The 11,641-nt window shown below is 43.3% G+C and overlaps 1 protein-coding gene across 1 annotated transcript in view; it reads left to right on the top strand.

Annotated features, from left to right (window-relative positions):
- The first annotated feature begins 9,489 nt into the window (after nucleotides 1-9,489).
- Nucleotides 9,490-11,641, top strand: part of LOC114550709 (NGFI-A-binding protein 1) — a 36,167-nt gene continuing 34,015 nt past the window's right edge. The window contains exon 1 of the mRNA XM_028571488.1: nucleotides 9,490-9,607. The gene's annotated coding sequence lies outside the window, so the exon portion shown is untranslated. The remainder of the gene's footprint in view (nucleotides 9,608-11,641) is intronic.

The raw sequence follows: 11,641 nt of genomic DNA, 5'->3' as shown, positions 1-11,641 counted from the left end.
AGTCAAAATATTGTAAGGAATACAATTGTTTTGCTCTTGTGTTTAAATGTAGTTTAAGACTAGTGCAAAATATAACAATGGATGTTTATTCCGTCCTCTAATAACCAAACACCGCTAAGAATCTTCTCCTCACCAGGAAACAACTCCCACAAGAGCTTTTAAATGTCACAAATTACCTTTATTTAACAGTAAATCCTTAATCCTGGGGTTCCTCAGGGAACCGTCCCGGGTCCCCCCTTGGTTTTAATCTGAAAAAAACCCATAAAGGTTTCCTTCAGGGTCTTTTACATTCCACAGTGTGCAGGCATGGTAATGTATTTTTAAAACATCTTAAGCACATTACAAGCGTGTTACAAACCATTCTGTTTGTATAATCACATTTGGAAACAACATGCATCATTATCAAGAGAGGAAATTAACATTTTCATCTACCGGTCACAATGGTTGGTGCTTTCCAAATTTTTGCCAGAGCTTTACACCGTCTCACCAGCCAAATATGATTTTGTTATAAAAAAAAAAAAAAAAAAAAAAGCAAAGAAAGGGTGTCAGCGGGTTGGGAGATTACCAGCGTTTTAGCTGCAGGCTGGTGGTGTTTTTCTGCGATTAGTGTAGCTGCTTTTTATTTTATATATCGATCCATCAACTGATCAGGAAAAGATGAGAGGGACAGAAAAACTGAATCCTTTTCACAACATTAAGAATGTATTAATTTTTCAGCGCAGTGCTTGTATCATTTACACCCTCACAATGCAGATTGGAGAGCACCGGCAGTGTGCTTATAATGGATGTGCATTATTAACCATTAAAAATCAATGAGAGGCTGCGAGCAGTAGTGTAGGTCCATGATGTGGTTAATGATGGATTATGATGATAATTACCGTGAGATGAGAAAGCCGTGGATGCAGCACTACAGAGTGAAGTGTCACTAACCGGACTAATTACGGAAAAAAATCCAACAAGGGGACGGACTGCATCTGTGAAAAAGTAGGACTGTATATTTTATCTATGACTGCTGATATATTACATATACATATTAGGTACATTATATTGATGTCTTTTGTGTTCCACGAACCGCATTGTAAAGCCTTTTATTCTGTTATCAATGAAACACTTAAACATATATATTATTCTGGTTTATTTCAACTTGCATCCTATGTTAGTAGCTTTGGCTATCTTGATTATATCATGACTTGTGTTTCTGGTCCATTTTGACTTCTATCTAGTGATTCAAGTGGTGTCATGTATACAATGTCATCATAACTGATAGAAATGATGGCCTAAAACAGACCTAAGAAAAAATGGTTCCCGATCCTGATCCCTCAGCGGTTCTTTTAGGCCTCCAGGCTGATTTTGTCTAAGAAGACTTTTCTGTGTTTTGTGGGAAAAATCATTCATTTTGTAGGAGCTGATTTCATGGAGGAGCCTTACAGAACTCCTTGTCATCTCACAGTCGCTCTAAAAACGTGCACAGATAGTTTTAGATGCTTTGTTTACTTTTTTTTTTGTAAGTCAGGAGTGTCAAATTCAACTTCTCTGAGGGCCACATTGGAAAAAGAGAATTGCGTCAAGGGCCAGACGTGTAGTTTATTGACATGCTAAAAAGTCGAATATACCAAGAATGTTGGGAAAAGTGACGAAAACGTTGAGAAAAGCACCAGAAACCAGCACCAAAAAACATTTCATTAACTGATCATGTGTTTTTAATGTAAAATCTTCATTTGATAAGTAAAAATCGATTGAAATCGTCCCTCGCCTTCCGATCTTTGTGTGTCGCCGTTCTCAAACTCTGTTTGCTTCGAGAAACATCAACAAACTTTGAGCCAGCGAGCTACATGCTGGAAATGTCACGTTTTGAAGAAAATGTAGATAGTGCAACAAGGCAGGTCTGCTTGGTTCCTTCAGGGAATGATTGTAAAGATTTACAAAGAATATGTTTAGGGCGTTTCCTCTCTAACTGGGAAGTTTTGGGACCGATTGCTGTGGACGAAGTACACACAGAGATACACTGGTAAGAGCCAATAAGGTTTAACCATGTATCAGCTAATTTAAATAGCTCACGTTACTGTATTGTGTCAACAGTAAACTTCATTTAACATTGTATGTGGCGTTTTGTTTTGCGGGGTGCAAATGTCCCACCAAAATAAGTAGATTTAAGGTATTATTATTATGTAGAAGTACTCTTATAGAAGTTGTAGTATTAATGTACAAATGAGCAGTGTCTAAAGCTATCTGGCATAGAGGCAGTAGTGCTGTAGCTGCAGTAATGTTGAGTATTTCTAAGTTGTAGTAGTAGTACTATTGGTGTGGTACAAGAGTATATGTTGCAGTGACTCTGAGCACTTTTTGTCTGCTGCTGCTGGTCGAGTGGGACAACAGGGAGACTTTTTGTCCTGGCTGGGATCAATCGCTCCATAGATGACGCCCACCCATCCAGGCCTCTCTGTGGGCGGCCGGTAGCCCAGCAGGCCGGCCCGGTCCGGCCCCGCCTGGGCCCTCCTCCGGCCCCCGCAGCCTGCAGGGGCCAACACAACAGGAGAGCTGCACTTTACATCTGAAAGCTTTCAGCTGACACTCCAGTGAACTTTAAAGTCACTGAGCTTTCATAGGGTGATCTACTTCCTGCTGAAGGAGGGATCACGCAAAACCAGAGACGGTTTAGTACCGAGAAGCCCCAACTCCCCATACAGTTTCCTGTATCTGTGTCACGTGGGCTCCGCCTCTTCAGGAGACTAGCAGCAGGTCCTGAGTGTATTGATTATAATGGGACAAGTGAACGTGAACTGATTATGAGCGATTATTTCGCCCCATAGTCACCTAAGTAAATATTGGACCCATTTTTCACAAGCCACATATCTCCAGAACATTCTGACACTGAAATAGCATTTTTCAGACGGACACATCAGGAGAAAATTAACTTTGTCTGAGACCTGTTTCTGTCTCAGGAACAAACTCTCGCGAGATCTGGCACAACAGATAACGTCAGCTAACGTTCGTGAACATCCTAACAAAACTAATCTCTGTGATGCTCAATGTCTTTTAGTTGTGTAATATCCAACGTTAGCAAAATAAAATATTAATAAATTATACAAATATAACTGTTCATCCATCCATATAACGTTCACTACACTTTAAAACAAGGCCACGCCCCTTTTAGGAGACAGTTTGAAATGCGCTAGATTTAGTATAGAGGATCTTTGGCACAACCAATGGGATGTCAGTGAGAGAAAGAAAGGCAATTTGATTGGACGTGAAACCTCAATTTCTCAAATTAAAATTACAGGCCTTTAATACAAAGTGAACAACATTGTTTTGCGTTTTATGTTGATCAGACACCACAAGTGCGTTTGTATTGCCATAGCGTCAACCGTTTTGGTGGGAAATCGGTACGCTGAACCCCTTAACCAAGTAGTCTTTGTGCCGGACCTTAAACATAGAGACGGCAGATCAGAAAATGGTGGTACGAATCCTGACAGTGGTACCAGATTCAAATATTCTTCTTGGACTTGTTCTTAAATAGGATTGGGTATCGTTTGGATTTGTACGATTCCGATGCCGAACCGGTACTTTTAAAACGATTCCAATTCCTAAACCGATTCTTGAAAAAGTTTTTTTAAAATAGAAAATTATTTAAATTTAACAATATATTAACGTTTTAAAGTACTTAAATATATAATAAGTAAACCTAAGCTGCGAGATACAGCTATACTTTTGACTGCTTCGCTTTAGGCATTTTAAATGCACTGAAAGCTAGCTAGCTAACGATAGACTAGCAAAGCAAGTGTAATATGTTTACTAGCGATCACGTGCAGTGAATGGTTAATATGCTTTTACGTCCGTTTTTGGTGAGCCCAGAGGGAAAATGTGGCAAAAGTACATTTATTTTAATACATTTATGGTAGCTAGCTAACGGTAGACTACAGAGAAAGGGTGAAATATTTACGTCCGTTTCGGAGCGACAGAGGGAAAATATTTCAATCGACACATTAAGTGGAGCCGAAATGAGGAACCGAAATTTGCGTTCTAATCCGGTCCGATTCCTACCAGTTGCATCTGGTGAGGACCAAAACGGAGGGCGATTGTGGACAAAAAAACAAACAAACCGATTACACAGATTGAAAAATGCCAAAACAGCTAAAATGTTTGCAATAATCTGATTTGTAAGAAGACAGAAGAACAGCTGTGTAATCATCAAACCCGTATACATTTAAGTGTATGTTTTTGATGTCGCAGTGCAGACATTTAGCCGAGGCTTTCATGCAGAGCGGGCCTCAGTTCTGTTACAGTTTAAACAGCAAATAGGACTTTAAAAATTTGTAATTTAGGCGTTTGCTTGCAGCTGACTCTCTGATCTAAGGTGACCTCAAATAGACTGGAACATTATGGCGAGCTCCTGGATCACCCACATCACAAACGCAACAAACACTGAGCACATTTACATTTATTCTATTTATCCGCCGCATTGTCCAGAGCAGAGTGCTGATTAAATTCACTGATTGCCCACCGTCGGGATGCTCACATTTTACATTTGCATTTTACTCCCTTAGCTCCCAGGAAGAAGCGACTGAGAGTGAATTTGTGGAAATCATGACACAAATCAGTTCTGTTGGTGGAGGGGTTTGATAGTCTGGTCCTACCAGACTCTGGTCCATTTCATTTGTACAAAGTGTTAACTTCCTCTGTTGAAGTTTAAAACTATTGGATCTGCCATGACCAATCGCTAACATTTGGTCGTGACGTCGGCTTAGCATCGCTAGCGTGCGCCATAGCCAACTCCTTCACCACTAACGGGGCGAGCTGGAAAATCAAACTTTTCCCGAACCCCGTGGGGAGGAGGGCCACGACATCATGGTCCACCAACACAACTCAGCAAAGACTGTTCTTGCTCCGGCTTTAACTTCTGGATATTCGGCAGCGTTGCCACAATGGACCGAACGGCTTCGCTCGCATCTTTCTCCGCTGCCGTTACGGAACTATTACTCAAACTAGCGCACGACCTCGACGTCATCGTTCTCGGCCACTCCCTCTGTTCGCTGATTGGACTGATAAAGATTTGGCCAGAGAGAACCCAAGAATATTACCGCCAAACAAGAAGGCGTACTGAAGGAAAATGAAAATTGAGCGGAAGTACGTAAGAGGGCGGAGCCAGGCTAGGGGTTCGATGCTGTTAAGTGAAAAAAAAAAATACACACAGATCTGAGACAGGTTGCGGCAGAAATAAAAAAAAGGGAAGAGGGATTGGTTGTCACACCTGCAGCATTGACGGTTCAATTCCCTGATTCGGCAGGTAACACTACAGAGCCAGGGCCAGGTTAGCTTCGTGTATTAAAATATTGAGTACTTGATGCTTCTAAAAAAGTGAAATAAATAAATCAAAGCCAATCAGTTGTCACGTTTCCAGTCAGATTTTGTGCCGCACTACTGTATGCAGGCAGTAACCTCCACGGATGCTATCTGATATTTAATTAAAGGCTAGTAAATCTTTATTCCCTCCGCGTGTTTCGGCCCTGTTGTCTCTGCACTCCGTCTCATCGGTGTGCTTATGAGTTGTCAGCCTGTCTCTGCATTAATGTCGCCAAGACAAATTCCCAGTGCATTCATCGTACCCTGCGATTTAAACCGACGCCGGTTGTGATGTGCTGCAGGGACGTGGGCAGGGCGATGTGGGTACTTGTGCGTGAGGAGCCCTAAGTTGCAGAGGTTTTTTTGTTTTTTTTCTTCTTCTTCTAATTGAGTCAGGGACTTATGCTGGCAAAGGTAGGCGTGTGAGTGGGGGGGGTGAAGGAGACTAATCCCAAGCTGCTGTTGTTTTTTTCCGTGCCTGCTGGCTCGAGATCAAAAACTTAACGGCAATAATCATGCAAAAATGTGTGGCTTCACTTCAAAGCCTGCCTCAACTTTGCTCACACCCATGTAGCTCACATTGTTTCATCATTTCTACCACTTTTTCTTCACTTCTCCTTCCTCTCATGCAAGGGATCCCCCCCGACCCCCCCACCACCACCTCTTTAGTGTTCATCTTTAGTCACATCTTTGCACATTTATGCCAGGGAGTTTTGAAGGCGATCTAATCGTCACTCGTGACCTTTCTGCGCTAATTAATACACTTTAAACGCAGATTAATCACACCTTCAGATAAGCTCAAAGTCAAGGCGTTTTTTTTTTGTTTTTTTTGTCACGCACCACATCCAAGGCCCGGCTGGTTTCCCTCTGACTGCAGTATGTGTGGTCGTGGCGGAGGGAGCGTCTGCCTCCGCCTGAGATAGCAGACATGTCAGACGTCAGCAGCACTCTCAGGGCGAGGAGGCCGTGGGCGGCGAGGGGTCGCTGAGGCCCCGTACGTGGCCCAAAGCCGGCAAATCCCCTCCACGGTCAGCCCACGGCCTGTCAGCAGGGAGCCACAGGGCTTCCCACTGAAGCCCTGAAAGGTGCAGCGCGCAGCATTGTAAGACCAGTTTAAAAAGCACTGCACCACATTAATGACGCCTGGCACACTTGTTTTCTGAAACCCACTACTTTCAGTGCACAGCAAACGATGCACATTTGAACTCAAAGTGACTTTTAAGCTAATTTGTAAGGGGTGGGGGGACCTTGAATGAATGCAAATCATTTATAGTTAAAGGGTAACTACCGTTTTTGGTTCAACCTGGATTCTGTTGTCCTATGTTTTTGTGTCTAAGTGACTGATAGGAACATCAATCTATGACATCGGTCCAGTATTAAGTGAGATCGCTGCAGTGGGTGAAACAAGCTACCATGTAAGGCCCCTTTCACACTGGCTGCGTGAGCGTGTCAGCTGCGTGGCGTGTCCGTTTTTTATTTTGGCTCCCATGGTAACAGGTTAGAGCTTGCACACTGTCTGCGTGACACGCACGTCTCAGGCGCGAGCCTGAACCAACGCCTATTTTTCACGCGACAAGTGCGTTGGAAGCGTTTCCAGGCAAAATAGAATACGAAAAGATGTTTATTTATATGTTGTTTTTTTTTATAAATGTTTTTTTCATTTTTATTTTTTCATTGAGCAGCTCCACTGGAGCGGTTGGGGTTAAGGGCCTTGCTCAAGGGCACCTCAGTGGTAGTGATGATGGACGGACAAGCGCTGCTCTTTCACTTCCCCCACCCAGATTTGTATCCGGTCGGTCTGGGGATTGAACCGGCAACCTCCCGGTCCCAAGCTCACTTCTTTAACCTCGAATACATTTAATAAATTACATTTTTATGTTTCAAAGTCTCTAGGTTTTGATATAAATGCAGATATAAATAATAATACTAATAAAAAAAATTTAAAAAAAATTATTATCAATTTTCAAATATTCAATTCAATTTCAATTTCAATTCAATTTTATTTATAGTATCAAATCATAACAAGAGTTATCTCGAGACACTTTACAGATAGAGTAGGTCTAGACCACACTCACCAAAGCCCCAACAATTACAGTAATTCCCTCAAGAGCAAGCATTAGCAGTGGCTATTGCGACAGTGGCGAGGAAAAACTCCCTTTTAGGAAGAAACCTCGGCAGACCCAGACTCTTGGTAGGCGGTATCTGACAGGGCCGGTTGGGGGTGTGATGAACAGTGGCAAATAATAGTCACAATTGCACATATTGCACCTTTCAATACAGAACGGAATATTGTGTAGCCTATTTTGCCGGCAATACTGCCGACGTTGTGTTTGCTGTAATCAGATCAGTATATATTTATGTTTAACATGAAGTATACTACTGCTTGAGTGCATTTTATCAATGGGAAACATCCATGTGTCCAGACAAGGCTAGCAGCAGCAGCAGCCCCGCGTCAGACACGTTTCTGGTGTGCAAAGACAGAAAACGCCACGCCGCAGAAACGCCACGCTCACACCACGCAGCCAGTGTGAAACAGGCCCAATTGGTCGATTGTCCAGCTTTTATTTACGTTCACAAAAGGGCTCGTTTTGCCGCTGACAGGCTCAGATTAATATTCTAAGTGTCTGACAACATTATGGAAAGGATTTCTAAGGAGGTCGACCTTTCTTTTAAAGAGTAAGATCCTTTTTTTTTTAAATATAAAAACGAAATTGCTTTTCGTTAAGCCACCAAACTCCATGTAAATAATCAGTCGGCTACTTTTAGCATCGTAAAACACACTTCATTCAAAGTCGACAGAAACTAAATAAAACTATCAAGAGCCGTTTTGCGTCGTCTTTTCCATTTTTCCAACCATCACCACTCTGGTTTTGGTTGAAATAAACACATAGTTTACAGATTTCCGTGTAAAAATATATTGGCTGTATATCTACATAACTTTCTTGTGTCTGTGTTTCTTCACCGAGGTGATTTTTTTCTTTTTTTTTTTTCTTTTCAACTTTTGGTTGCAGAGTCGCTGAGTGTGAAGGCAGCGGATTTCCACGCTGGCACATTTGCAGGCAGCAGGGCTCCTATAGCTGTTTCTGCAGCAAAGTTTTCACACACACACAAACACACTGCAGGAACACTGCAGTCTCTATCTGTATGTCACATAACCTCCGCCTACGCTCACTACACCCACACACATCCTTGCCCAAAACGCCCACGCGAGTGTAATCTGTGTGCAAAGACACACACACACACACACACACACACACACACACACACACACACACACATCGCCCCTATACACACTAACCACCCACGCAGGCACACACGTGTTCAGTCAGACATAAGCCGCTCATACAATCCCACACTTTCTCAACAGACACAAAGTAAGACTCTGCTAACCAGGGAGCCTGTGCAAACACACCGGCTTTTATTCACACACGCACGCACGCACACACACACACACAAATTCTTTCTCAATACACACAAGCCGTGGCCTCTTACGGCATCGTAAACAGCTTCAACTACTTTTTAATCAGATATTTTGATTTCACAACATTATTTTTTTTTTTCTTCGTTCTTCCTCACATCCACCGCCTGTCTAAAATGTGTCTGCCACAACCACAACACCGGGGCGGAGACGACAAAACACTTCACATTTTTATATCGCTCCTTCGTTTTGGGCATCCCAGTCATCCTGTAACCCATATTCCCTCCAAATGAAAAGGGACACTCCATGACAAGCACTACCACCGCCTGGAGACTGAATCATGCCGCTCTGTTGTTCCTCCCTCCCTCCCTCTCTCTCTCTCTCTCTCGCTCTCTCTCTCTCTTTCTCTTCTCCCCCTCCAAAAGAGGAACTTGGATGAAAAGAGCTGCTTTTTTAGAAAACGCACAGTGTTGAGGATGTGGGTTGGTGGGAAGGAGAGGGGAGGAGATGGAGGGGAGGGAGGAGATGGAGGGGAGGGAAGGAGGGAGGGAGAAGGGGAACAGAGCAGCGTGGGCGCTCTGACAGGGCGAAGGGGCTGACAGGCCCAGGCGTGGGCGTGTCATTGAAATGTGTTTCTACTCCGGAGGGGGGGGGGGGGGGGAGAAGAAGAAGGGAGAGGAGGGAAAAAAAAAGTTACGGGGAGAAAAGAAAAATGAGAAGGAGAAAGAGGGAGAGAGAGAGTTGCAGAAATTAAACGAACAGGCGTCTCGTGAAAAGTGAAATCTGAAGCGGCTCCTTGCCAAATGAGATACAGTACATCTCCACCGTTTGGAAGGTTTCTGTGGGGAGGTAAGGGGGGGGGCGGATGCAGAGAGAGAGAGAGAGAGAGAGAGAGAGAGAGAGAAAAAAGTGACGCCTACTCTTTGGGAAATGATTGACAGGACGACTTGAAAGCAGATTGCGGCTGTCGTGTGAAAACCTTGTACGTCTTGCTCTCGGCGGTTTTTCAATATTTTTAGGACTAAATTGAAGGGAGTTTTTTTTTTGGGGGGGATACATTTTAAAAACCGGTTCAGATCTCAAAATGATTTTTTTTTTTTTTTTTTGCAGAGATACAACATTGCGAGACTTCACAGAGAAGGGTGTTATGGGCAGCGGCGGAATGTAACTAAGTACATGTACTCCAGTACTTGTACTTAAGTCCAAATGTTGAGGTACTTGTACTTGAGTCTTTTTTCTTTTCATGCCACTTTCTACTTCTCCTCTGCTACATTTCAGAGAGAAATATTGGACTTTTTACTCCACTACATTCATCTGTTATACAGCTTTAGTTACTAGTTACTTCACACATTAAGATTCCTGCACATATTCTGATTCTAAATTAAACTAGCCAACAATATAACGCCCTACAAGTCCAGCTGAGATGATTAGACCATTAAACACACAACTGGTTGGATCCTTTACACCACGTGTCAAACTCAAGGCCCGCGGGCCAGAGCCGGCCCCTCGCAAAATTTTGATCCGGCCTGCGGCCAGTTTAGGTCACAAAAAATGTTGGCCCACTTAGATCAAAAAGACGGGAAACTGTTTTTCAGACTGCACTTATGCAACACTCAAAGCAGAATTTGGCATATTTGCTGACTTTGAGACTTTACATATTCAGGCTGTGAAACAGGTTGTTGTGAAAAATGTATTCATTGTTCTGCTTGATTTGCTAAACTCTATGATGGCTAAGGAACTTTTTTTAGGGCTTTATGTCGACCGAACTGTTAGCGAGAAAGCTATATGCGACACGAATAATACAGTCAAAGGTATTTGACTTATTCGGTTGAATAAAAGCATGTCAAACATGTCTGGCCCTTAATGCGATTCTCATTTTCCAGTGTGGCCCTTGGTGAAGTTGAGTTTGACACCCCTGCTTTACACTTTCTAAAATGGGAGGAGAGTTCTTTACTTTTAATACTTTAACTACATTTTCCTGATGATAATTACAGACTTTTAGAGAGGTAGCATTTTTCAATGCAGGACTTTTACTTGGAACAGAGAATTTTCTACAGTGTGGTATTAGTTCTTTTACTGAAGTAAAGGATCTGAATACTTCTTCCACTGCTGGTTCATGGGTAGCACCCACCAACATCTCGACGACACGTAGAGCAGACGTGCGCGCCATGGAAGAGTTTCAAATGGTAGCCGTTTATTTCAGCCCGGTGCTGCCACAATTTATCTTCTAACAGCGCTGAAACAAAAGCTCTTTTCAAGGCACTTCATCTCGTTATCGCCCATCTTGTCGTTGTCCCGTCCATCGCAACCCGTTCTCACTCCGACGCTTGGTGAGGTGCCTTTGGCGTTTGTTATTGACGCAAAAGTCTCCTTTAGCTTCACTTTTAGACGCTCTGAGTCGGGACGCTTGGCGTCACTTTTTGACGCTCTGGGTCGGGACGTACGTTTAACTGACATGCGGCACAAAAAACGGGACAGTTAGGTTTAGGAAAAGATGTCGGGTGGGATTACAAAATGTTTCAATGACACGCGGGACTACAATGGGACACGAACCCCGGTCTCTTGGGTGAAAGTCCTGTGTTGTTTGACCCGTCCACCACCCCAACCTTCCTCCCTACGCCGATTTTCTGTCTTCCATACTACTCTCTACCGTTGTCTCTCTTCTCATGCAAACATATCTACTGTACGTGTACGCAACAGTGTGCAGCGCCACGTCGGAGCTGCTGCTCCCCACCCACGGTCTTTTCCTAAACCTAACGGTCCCGTTCTTGTGCCCGCATGTCAGTCAGTACGTCCCGACCCAGAGTGTCAAGAGTCCTGACGCTAAAGGAGACTTGAATAACAAACACCAAAGGACGCACTTTTAGCGTGAATAACAAACCA

Source organism: Perca flavescens, chromosome 24 (assembly GCF_004354835.1).
Source record: "Perca flavescens isolate YP-PL-M2 chromosome 24, PFLA_1.0, whole genome shotgun sequence".
Lineage (NCBI taxonomy): Eukaryota > Metazoa > Chordata > Actinopteri > Perciformes > Percidae > Perca > Perca flavescens.
The sequence above is the reverse complement of the archived record's forward strand: the minus strand, read 5'-3'. Positions and strand labels throughout refer to the sequence as shown.